This window comes from Oncorhynchus mykiss, chromosome 30 (genome assembly GCF_013265735.2).
Source record: "Oncorhynchus mykiss isolate Arlee chromosome 30, USDA_OmykA_1.1, whole genome shotgun sequence".
Taxonomy (NCBI): domain Eukaryota; kingdom Metazoa; phylum Chordata; class Actinopteri; order Salmoniformes; family Salmonidae; genus Oncorhynchus; species Oncorhynchus mykiss.
In genome coordinates, this window is record NC_050570.1 from 25,549,652 (window position 1) to 25,562,399 (window position 12,748).

Here is a 12,748-nt window from a genome sequence, read left to right on the forward strand (position 1 = left end):
ACAGAGTGGTTATTCTTGTCAACAAGTGCCATCTAACGGTGACATCACAATATCACACATGTCATTGCATAAAAAATTGGAATGGCTATTTTGTGTTCAAAATGCATTTTGCATTCAGACTGCTATTTCCCACCCCTGGTGTTGTTTGCATTGGTCGATTATATAGCTCTTATTTCAGCTTTCTATCTGATCTTTTTTGTCCAGTTGTCGGTACAGAAAGTGTGGTGGTTAATTTCTTTACTATCAAATGAGGAGAGACAAACTTATCACACAAGTCACAGTTATGCTTAAACAATTTTTAAAAAACGTATTAATAAGGGAGCAGGTCAATACAACACACACATATGAAGTGAATTGATTGAGTGCTCTGCGTTAATGATGGTTGTTCGACGAGTCACTATCAGATGATTCGTTGAGAGCCCTGAGACAAAAGTACAAAGGTATTTTATAGCCAAGATACACCCCCTTCAGTCTACATGACAAACAACAGATGTAATGAATGGGTCACAAGGTTATGACTAGTATGAAAGATACTTATAAATCACAACAAACTGTATCTCATTGTGTAGAGACCAAGGTCTGGCCCTGGGGTCATCTCTCCCTGGTACCTTATAGAACAGAAACATTAACTCATGCTCTGGAATGCGGTATCACCCAAAGACATCGTAAATCTTCCAGAGGCCCATCTTCAATAGAACACACACAGATGAGCATTCTAACAACCCCTTATTCTGTTGCATAAAACAACCATTTGATGCAATAACAGCATTATAACATAATCTTGTAATTTCTCCACCATAATAGCTTTTCTGGTTGTTTACTGGTCTCCTGGTGATCCAAAGATAATTTTAGGTAGAGTGGTACATTGATAAGCAGGTACATTTGTCATTATACAGTAGCTCTCATGTTTATAAGCATCTATTTTGGACGTCTTTAGTATTGAATTAATGTTGTGCCCTAAAGTAACCAACCACATCCATCTGTTTCAAAAAATGGGCTGATAGCTCTCTTTTCCCTGGTTCCAGACCTAACGATGGCCTGTCGTACAGAGGAATAGATTAATAGATAAAGCTGTGGTAGCCTGAAGCAAATTACAATGTCGAATGGGCACAACATTTGTTGTGAATTTTTGTATTTGTAAACAAAGGCTCCTCCTGCGTGTACAGATGTTGAAGGTGAAGGGTAGCCATAGACTCCATGAGATTGAGCAGCGAGTTCATAGAGAGCTAAGAGTAACACAATGCCAATGTCACCAGTCCTCAGGAGAGGTATAATCATATTTTTCCATTTCCTAAAAGACAGTACACCACTGCTCCCGTCCACCAGTGGAGGCTGCTATGTGGAGCACTGCTTATAATAATGTCTGGAACAGAGCAAATGGAATGGCATCAAACACATAGAAACCACGTGTTTGATACCATTCCACCCATTTCGCTCCAGCCATTACCACAAGACCGTCCTCCCCAATTAAGGTGCCACCAACCTCCTGTGCCATCCACATAGACTGTTTATTTATCTGTTATTACACCTTTAGTTCACAAAGGAACACTATGAACTAATGTCTTCTTCCTCTCTTCCATCTGAAGGTAACCATGGTGGGCCAGCCTGAGATCACATCAGAGGAGATGCTCCAGGTGGAGCTCATCAGCCAAATCCAGGTGGAGATTTCACAGGAAGTCAGGGAGGTGGTGGAGAGCCTGGTGGACAATTTAACTTTGATTTATTCAGGAAACTCCATTGAGACCAGGGTCACATTTACAATGGTGCCCTGAGGACAACAATACAACAAATTCAAAAGGATCAATAAAAACTAAAATAAACTACACATTACAGAATCAACACTACAGCTTCAAAAACCAAAAATACAAGTATTTACATTCTTTCCGAACATTTGCAATTCTCATTAAATTCATTCAACATCAAAGTCTTAAACTGCCCTAGAGGCACCAGAGTCAAGCTGTAGGGAGTTTGGTAGGTTATTCCAAAAATGTGGGGCATTAAAACTGAAGGTAGATTTACCAGAATCGGTACATACTAGTAGAACCTCCAGAGGTAATCATCCCTGTGAACGGGTTGGTTTCTCATATTTGTTTTATTTTAACAAGGAAGTGAGGTAGGTCAGAAGCTTGTGTAGCAAAGCTTTGTAAACAAAAATGGAGTGATGCAGTGATCTACAGGACTTTAATGAGGACCAGCCAACCTTTTGAGACAAGGTAGTGGATGGAGAAGACCATGAGATGAAGGCTCAGGACCTTGAGGCAAACCTTATCCCCTCTCCCTACTTATCCGCAGCAGTGGAAATCATGGAGGTCCCGGAGAGAATGACTGGGTCTACTTGTGACTTTTTGCTGTTTAATAGAACTATACCTGTATATTTATTAAGATATACACTACAATACATATGGACTGATGCTTTAAACTGTAGTAAAGACACCACATGTGTACATGGAGCTAACATTACAATGCCTCTCTTTCTCTTCCATGTGAAGGAAAATAACATTGAGGTCCTTGACCTGAGCAGCTCTCCCACAATCCAAAAGGCCCTCCCAGATATTGAGGCCATGATGAAGTCCACGATGAAGATAAAGATCATGCCAAAACAGCTTGAAGCACTTGGTTTCAAAGTGAAGCATGGTTGCTTTCTCAAGTAGATCACCAAGCCTTTCAGGAGGAAGTCTATTTGGAGACACCTGCTATCGTCGACGACACCCAAAATCTTCTGTGGTCAATTTACTGGGTCCAAGTCACTGAGAAGGAGGGGCTGTCTAACACTCAGCAGTCCATTGATGCCTACAAGGTGGCCAAGGCTGTCATCAACAACTTTGAGCAGGTGTTAGGCCCAAAACCAGTGCTGGTGAGAGCACTGGGAATCGGGTCCCTGCCTGTCTGTGACTGTGGCAAACCAATTCACTTTGTGTTCAGAATACAAAGTGTTATGTCTGGGGCAAGTACAATACAGCACATTACTGAATGCCACTCCCCATATTTTCAAGAATAGTGGTGGCTGCGTCATGTTATGGGTATGCTTGTAATTGTTCAGGATAAAATATCAACCAAATTATGCTAAGCACAGGCAAAATCCTAGAGGAAAACCTGGTTCAGTCTGCTTTACACCAGACACTGGGAGAGGAATTTACCTTTCAGCAGGACAATAACCTTAAACACAAGGCCAAATCTACACTGGAGTTGCTTACCAAGAAGACAGTGAATGTTCCTGAGTGACCGTGTTACAGTTTTGACTTAAATCTGCTTGAAAATCTATGGCAATGATCAACAACCAATTTGACAGAGCTTGAAGAATTTTTCAAATAATAATAGGCAAATATTGTACAATCCAAATGTGCAAAGCTCTTAGTGACTTACCTAGAAAGACTCACAGCTGTAATCACTGCGAAGGTGATTCTAACATGTATTGACTCATGGGTGTGAATACTTATGTAAATGAGATATTTCTGTATATAATGTTGTTTAAATTAGCAAAAATTTGTAAAAACATGTTTTCACTTTGTCATTATGGGGTATTGTGTGTTGATGAGGGATACGTTTTTTTAAATTTAATACATTTGAAATTACGGCTGTAACACAACATAAATGTTAATTAAGTCAATGGGTATGAATACTTTCTGAGGCAATGTATATCATTAATATACAGGATAGTAAGTAGGTGGTCTGAAGATATGCCTCTAGTGGTGTTGGGGCTGTGCTTTGGCAAAGTGGGTGGGGTTATATCCTGCCTGTTTGGCCCTGTCCGGGGGTATCGTCGGACGTGGCCATGGTGTTTCCCGACCCCTCCTGTCTCAGCCTCCAGTATTTATGCTGCAATAGTTTATGTGTCGGGCGGCTAGGGTCTGTTATATCTGGATTATTTCTCCTGTCTTATCCTGTGTCCTGTGTGAATTTAAGTATGCTCCCTCTAATTCTCTCTCCCTCCCCTCCAGGGGGAACTGAGGCTTGGGACAATGCCTTAGGACTACTTGGCCTGTTGACTCCTTGCTGTCCCCAGTCCGCCTGGTCATGCTGCTGCTCCGGTTTCAACTGTTCTGCCTGCGGCTATGGAACCCTGACCTGTTCACCGAACGTATTACCTTGTCCCGGACCTGCTGTTTTCAACTCTCTCTCTCTACCGCACCTGCTGTCTCTAACGCAGAATGTTCGGCTATGAAAAGCTAACTGACATTGACTCTTGAGGTGCTGACCTGTTCCACCCTCTACAACCATTGTGATTATTATTATTTGACCATGCTGGTCATCTATGAACGTTTGAACATCTTGGCCATGTACTGTTATAATCTCCACCCAGCACAGCCAGAAGAGGACTGGCCACCCCTCAGAGCCTGGTTCCTCTCTTGGTTTCCTCCTAGGTTCTTGCCTTTCTAGGGTGTTTTTCCTAGCCACCATGCTTCTACATCTGCATCGCTTGCTGTTTGGGGTTTTAGGCTGGGTTTCTGTACAGCACTTTGTGACATCAGCTGATGTAAAAAAGGGCTTTATAAATACATTTGATTGATTGATAGTATCAGAACATTTGGATGGTGTCTTTCCTGTCCTGTACTGATCTGCAGCTTCAGTGATAAAAGGTTACAAAAATAAAATAAAAAAATAGCTCCCTGCTGTTTTTTTCCCCTTAGCAGCTCTGTTTGGAGGGCAATGATGGAGGAGGAAAAGAGGAAAAAGGAGAAGGAGAAGAAAAAGTGCTGCTGCTGGTTCTGCAGACTGTTTGTCGGTAAGAAGAGAACTCTGAATGACTACTGGATGAAGGACATGCGCAAGTGCAGAATTGTGTCTGTTATAGTCTAGGATGGCTTTCAGACAAACTGAGGTTATTGATGCACACACAATTACAGTACAACATAGCTTAACTCAGACCACAAACACAAGACATGTGTAACCTTCCTAATAACATGTCTTATTTTCCATTGAAGAAATGTACTTAAAGTGTAGTCCCTAGGTCACAACAGACTATGTTTTGTCATTTTTTTCTCTGTTGACCTGCATTTTACTTATGTAAACATAAAAACATGTAAAAGTATGCACTGGCAAAATCACAAAACCTACCTAAATACAGTGCACCTGACCTAGGTAGCCATCTAACCAGGCCCTGTTTACACAGAACACGAATAAAAAACTACTTCTAATAAATGGGCCTCCTTTGTCTTTGTTGCGCAATCATAACATGCTTTATTGTTCTGTAGAAATGTCTGAATAAAATAAGACACACAGTAAAGTGCGCCTCGCAACATGATTGATGTCCTCGCCATGAAATGATCAACTTTACCCTGCATACTTCAAAACTACCAAAACTTTTGCCAATGGTGAACCTGAACAATCAAAATAAAATAGATTGTAAGCCCCGTTCCGTAGGTACAGTTGAAGTCGGAAGTTTACATACACCTATGTTGGAGTCATTAAAACTCATTTTTCAACCTCCACAAATTTCTTGTTAACAAACTATAGTTTTGGCAAGTCGGTTAGGACATCTACTTTGTGCATGACACAAGTCATTTTTCCAACAATTGTTTACAGACAGATTACTTATAATTCACTGTATCACAATTCCAGTGGGTCAGAAGTTTACATACATTAAGTTGACTGCGCCTTTAAACAGCTTGGAAAATTCCATAAAATGATGTCATGGCTGTAGAAGCTTCTGATAGGCTAATTGACATAATTTGAGTCAATTGGAGGTTTACCTGTGGATGTATTTCAAGGCCCACCTTCAAACTCAGTGCCTCTTTGCTTGACATCATGGGAAAATCAAAACAAATCAGCCAAGACCTAAACATTTTTTTTGTAGACCTCCACAAGACTGGTTCATCCTTGGGAGCAATTTCCAAACGCCTGAAGGTACCACGTTCACCTGTACAAACAATAGTACGCAAGTATAAACACCATGGGACCACGCAGCCGTCATACCTCTCAGGAAGGAGACACGTTCTGTCTCCTAGAGATGAATGTACTTTAGTGTGAAAAGTGCAAATCAATCCCAGAACAACAGCAAAGGGGCCTTTTGAAGATGCTGGAGGAAACAGATACAAAAGTATCTATATCCACAGTAAAACAAGTCCTATATCGACATAACCTGAAAGGCCACTCGGCAAGGAAGAAGCCACTGCTCCAAAACTGCCATAAAATAGCCAGAATACGGTTTGCAACTGCACATGGGGACAGGGGACAAAGATTGTACTTTTTGGAGAAATGTCCTCTGGTCTGATGAAACAAAAATATAACTGTTTGCCCATAATGACCATATTTATGTTTGGAGGATAAAGGGGGAGGCTTGCAAGCCGAAGAACACCATCTCAGCCGTGAAGCACGGGGGTGGCAGCATCATGTTGTGGGGGTGCTTTGCTTCAGGAGGGACTGGTGCATGTCACAAAATAGATGGCAACATCTCAAGACATCAGTCAGGAAGCTAAAGCTTGGTCACAAATGGGTCTTCCAAATGAACAATGACCCCAAGCATACTTCCAAAGTTGTGGCAAAATGGCTCAAGGACAACAAAGTCAAGGTATTGGAGTGGTCATCACAAAGCCCTGACCTCAATCCTATAGAACACTTGTGGGCAGAACTGAAGGTTTGTGGAAGTCTATCCGAAACATTTGACCCAAGTTAAACAATTTAAAGGCAACGCTACAAATACTAATTGAGTGTATGTAAACTTATGACCCACTGGGAATGTTATGAAAGAAATAAAAGCAGAAATAAATCATTCTCTCTATTATTATTCTGACATTTCACATTCTTAAAATAAAGTGGTGATCCTAACTGACCTAAAACAGGGATTTTTTACTAGGATTAAATGTCAGGAATTGTGAAAACTGAGTTTAAATGTATTTGGCTAAGGTGTATGTAAACTTCTGACTTCAACTGTAGCCAATAGCCAGATGAGACCCACTTGGCACAGATGTCATTTCATAACTTTGATATTTTTTTAATTATGTTTTAAGAATTTTGATTGAACCAGTTTTTTGCCACGTGGGGACAACTAGTTGTCTCCGGGAGTTTACTTTAATTTCCGGTAAAAAACTATTTTCAACATCACATAGTCATAAATAACAATAACCAGCAAATTACATAGGTTGTCACTGAACTAATAAAGCATAATCTTACCATGCAAGATCAGGAACAGGCCACCGACCTGCGTTGGTCAGCGCGCAAAGCAGTTTGACAAGGCTACTGATATTCCCTGAGGTTGTTCAGCATGCAAAATAACTATCAACAGTTACATGCTTAGTTCGACACTGAAGTAGAGAGGACACATCAGCTGTCACAAAATATGAGGTATTTTTGGGAAGTAGAAAGAAACTTACATGAGCAAAACATTTTAGTGAATCAGCAATTCAAAATGTTTGAATTGATTTCCTGACCGATGCATGCTACGTTTGGATAATTAGGGTCTGCAGGCAGATGTATCTTCGTCCCTTCCCTACCTGACCTTCTGCATTATATTCATTACATTTCTTTTTTGTCATTATGTTACTTTAAATTCACTCTATTACTTTTCTGTATGTCATTAATGTTATTTTTTGGTCATTCAGTCATTATAATTGCTTTGTGTGTAATTTATGACGTGTGTTGTGATGTGTGTTTAAAGCACTGAGAGTCTTGGTCATGGTGGATGAGTGAAGTGGCTGTTTTTAGGAGTTGAAGCTGAGTGTTGAATCTCACACCCTACTGGTCAATCCCAAGCCTCTGACCACACACACAGACACAAACCACTGAGTACTGCAGAAAGTGTGTGATTGTACGCGCATGTGTACTTAACTCTCCCTGGAGGGTTACCCAGTGGAAATCTTCAGTGAATCTGAGGAGGATCATTGGTTTGGGCTGGCGTTGGGTTCGGTGTGTATTTCTTCTCTTTTGTCCTAGTGAACTTCTGTGTGTGTGTGTGTGTGTGTGTGTGTGTGTGTGTGTGTGTGTGTGTGTGTGTGTGTGTGTGTGTAATGTGCGTCTGAAGGGAAAACTGAGACTGACATTTGATGTGTGTGCATACGTCTTTGAACACGTTTGTCGTGTTTGTGTCTGTGCGTGCATGCATACGTCTATGTGTGTGTGCGTTTACTCATTTGTGTGTGTGTCTGTGCGTGCGTGCGTGCGTGCATGCGTACGTCTATGTGTGTGTGTGTGTGTGTGTGTGTGTGTGTGCGTGCGTGCATCGAAGTGTGTGTGTTTCTGTGACACTGATCTTAATGTCCTCTGTCTGACATAGCCAGGACACACCAGCCCTGCTGACAGACAGACAACACGCTACACGTTAACAGGACACGGCACACACAAGCCACGGGCGGGAAACCTGAGACAGCGTGACACACTCATCCTTGGTCAGTGACCTTAAGACAGAGACTGACCTGCGGAGACACAGAGATGCTCTGAAATCTGACCTCAGATCAGCCCAAGGTGACAGGAATGATATCAAACAGCAAAGCCAAAATTCTATGTCAGAGAGAGGAAGAGGTAGAGAAGGAGGAAGAGGAAGAAGAGGAGGAAGAAGATGAGGAGGAAGAGGAGGTGTGTCCTGTGTGTTTCAGTGAGTTTGACAGTTGTCTCCACCCTCCCTCCATACTACCATGCGGTCACACCTTCTGCTGGCCCTGCCTGCTGCACCCTAGCCTGGCTACATCAGGACAGATACACTGCCCTCTCTGCCGAAAACCAATCTGGGACACACACACTCATGGCAGGAACATACACGCGCACCGCAGAGACACACAAATCCCCCACACCAACACACATCTCTCCAGCAGGAACACACACATCTCCCATAGGAATCCACTCACACAACGGGTGGCACAAACAACCATCTCATCTCTTAGAAGCTCTCACCCTCGCTCACACACAAACCTCCACTCACACACACCGCATAGACCACAGCCGCTCACACACACACAACAGAGGAGTGTGGTTAGCAATTGCCCAGTGTTGCTGTTCCCCTCCCATCCTGTAGGTGTCAGTGTAGTATCAGAGGGCTGGCTAGAAGGGCGCTGTACTCTGTGTTGTCAGCCTCTCTCTGATGAGTCATCATATCCTCTAGACTGTAGACACTTCCTGTGTCCACACTGTCTCGTCCTGCTATTGGCTGTGGCTTCCCCAGTTGGACAGGTCTATTTCCTCTATTGTCCCCAATGCCAGGGACAGACTGCAGTACTCAGAGGGGAGACAAACACATCCTCACCCCTCTCTTCACCCATTTCTTCTTATTTTTCTTCCTTTCCCTCATCTCCTTCCTCACCCCTCTCTCCCTCCTCTACCTCTCCCCCCTCTCCCCAGGCCCTAGCCCCCTCTAGGGGAGAGATTTCCAGCCAGGGTAGCCAGGGCAGAGATTGTGGTTGTGGGGGAGGGACTCTCTGTATGCTGCTGTAGAGGGCCTCCAGTCAACCAAAGCCTGGGGCTGGAGTAGGGAGGGAGGCCAAGTGAGAGGGCATGATGTTGGGTCTGATTCAGATGGTGAATGGCCTGTCTGTCAGGGGGATGTCACTGCTCTGCTCAGGGCAACTCTCTCTCTCTCTCTCTACAGTATTACTGACCCTCATGCCTGACCTTTCATATGAGACACATGAGACTGTGACTCCACACACACACACACACACACACACACACACACATACACACAGAATATCTACACGCATAGAATATCTACACGTGTACACCCTCACACACACGGAGCCTTATGTTGTGCTGTATGTTTAGTGTATGTATGTCATTGCTCATCTGGTTGTCCATAAATATAAATAGAAAATGTCTTCAGGCAGAGATGTTCTTTACTCATCTGATCTCTGGGCTGGTTCATCTGTTTGCTTACAACCTCAACCTTAGAGCAAACAAAACAACAGTGGTGCCTGCCTGCCCTGTGTGTGTGTGTGTGTGTGTGTGTGTGTGTGTGTGTGTGTGTGTGTGTGTGTGTGTGTGTGTGTGTGTGTGTGTGTGTGTGCGCGCGTGCGTGTGAATGTATCTATGTGAATGGGAGTCATTTTTACTCGCACCTTCAGGATGCAGGTGTGTTAGCGAGAGTGTGTGTGATAGAAAGGGGTTTAGTATGTGTGTGTTGGTGTGTTTGTTAGTAAAGCTAAATTTGCATTGACAATGTGGGTGCATGTGGGGGTCAGTGTGTGTGTGTGTGTGTGTGTGTGTGTGTGTGTGTGTGTGTGTGTGTGTGTGTGTGTGTGTGTGTGTGTGTATATAGGGCTGGGGGGGGCTGGCATTATGTGAGCACATTAACTCCACCAAACTGAACAGGGAGCACTAGATTAGCACGCTCTAATGACACGTGGAACACACACAAACACACTCAACTGGGCTAAGCTCCAGTGTGGCTCAGTTGGTAGAGCATGGCGCTTGCAACGCCAGGGTTACTGGTTTGCTTCCCAAGGGAGGTCACTACAAAAATGTATGCATTCACTACTGTAAGGCACTCTGTATAAGACTGCCTGCTAAATGACTCAAATGTGAAATGTCTAAAGGACTGCCCTCCACATTATTTTTCATATTTTTTACACCAAATTGAAGTGTTGCTGAATTACAGTAAAGTGTCAAAAGTTTTGATTCTATGTCTGCTATAGGGGCCTGCTCCTTGCATTGCTCTTCAGGTGTGAATCATAAATAAACATTTTGGCAATGCCATAGGGGAACCATTTTAGAAATGTTTCTAACCTCCAGGACTGTAATTGAATAGCCCCGCTGTATGGTTTTAAGCCGTATTTGCATATTTACCAAGGTGCCTTTCAAGTGAATTTGAAGCTGGTTAAAGCTGGTTGACTGAAGGTCAAGAGTGTGCAAAGCTGTCATCAAGGCAAAGAGTGGCTACTTTGAAGAATCTCAAGTATGAAATATATTTTGATTTGTTTAACACTTGTTTGGTTACTACATGATTCCATGTGTGTTATTTCATAGTTTGATGTCTTCACTATTATTCTACAATATAGAAAATAGCAAAAATAAAAAAAAACCCTTGAATGAGTAGGTGTGTTCTGTAGATACAAACAATTCAAAAAATCAACCTGCAATAGAGCATGCTGGGAAATATGATATTGATGATTGTGGTTTTGGTTCATCTCTGGTTATTAACACCAACACTGGGGTTATTTTACACCACTGAGGGGTAATTTAACTCCTTACAGTGTTAATTTAACTTTTGTATCAACACTAGAAATGTTAAACTGAAAAATCAACACCAGTTAGTTAACACTGGCCAATTTGCTGTGTGCGATGAAAGGGACACATCTGCAGGCTGTGTTGCAAAATCCTTTTAGAATTCTGGAGAACCTCAGTTGCCACATCAAGAACCCCACACTTTACTCAAAAGTTATTTATTGGGCAAGAGTTCTCCAAGGAACCCTAAGAGCTTAGGAAGAACCGTTTTAAGAAGCTACATTTTTTTCAGTGTATACACTCAGAAAAAAAGTTATTTTTTTCCCCATAGGAGAGCCCTTTGAAGAACCCGTTTTGGTTCCAGGTAGAACCTTTTTGGTTCCATGTACAGTGTTTTCAGAAAGTATTCACACCCCTTGACTTTTCCCACATTTAGTTGTGTTACAGCCTGAATTTTAATTGATTAAATTCAGATGTTTGTGTCACTACACACAATACCCCATCATGTCAGACTGGAATTATGTTTTTCAACATTTTGAAAATGTAATAAAAATGAAACGTTGAAATGTCTTGAGTCAATAGGTTTTCACCCCTTGTTATGCCAAGCCTGAATAAGTTCAGGAGTAAAATGTGGCTTAACAAGTCACATAATAAGTCGCATGGAATCACTCTGTGTGCAATAATATTTTTCACCGTGATTTTTGAGTGACTACATCCTCTCTGTACCCCACACACACAATTATCTGTAAGGTCCCTCAGTCGAGCATTGAATTTCAAACACAGATTCGAACACAAAGACCAGGGTGGTTTTCCAATGCACTATTGGTAGATGGGTAAAAATACAAAAAGCAGACATTGAATACCTCTTTGAGAATGGTGAAGTTATTTACTCCACTTTGGATGGTGTATAAATACACCCAGTCACTACAAAGACACAGGCGTCCTTCCTAACTCAGTTGCCAGAGAGGTGAAGGAATCCGCTCAGGGATTTCACCATGTGGCCAATGGTTACCTTAAAACAGTTATAGAGTTGAATGGCTGTGATAGAAGTAAACTGAGGAAGGATCAACAACATTGCAGCTATTCCACACTTCTAACCCAAATGACAGAGGGAAAAGACGCCTGTACAGAAAAAACAAGGCACTTAAGCACTACTGCAAAAAAAATTGCAACGCAATTCACTTTTTGTCCTGAATACAAAGTGAGTACCTCTCTTCATTTTTTCAAGCATATTGGTGGCTGTATCATGTTATGAGTAGGCGTATAATCATTAAAGACAGGAGTTTTAAAGGATAAAAAATAAATGGAATGGAGCTAAGCACAGGCAAAATCCTAGAGGAAAACCTGGTTCAGTCTGCTTTCCACCAGACACTGGGAGATTAATTCACTTTTCAGCAGGACAATAACCTAAAACACAAGGCCAAATCTACACTGGAGTTGCTTACCAAGAAGACAGTGAATGTTCCCGAGCAGTCCAGTTACAGTTTTGACTTAAATCTACTTGAAAATCTATGACAAGACCTGAAAATTGTTGTCTAGCAATGGTCAACAACCAATTTGACAGAGCTTGAAGAATTTAGAAAATAACAAATCGGCAAATGTTGCACAATCCAGGTGTAGATAGCTCTTAGAGACTCACAGCTGTAATCGCTGCAAAAGGTGA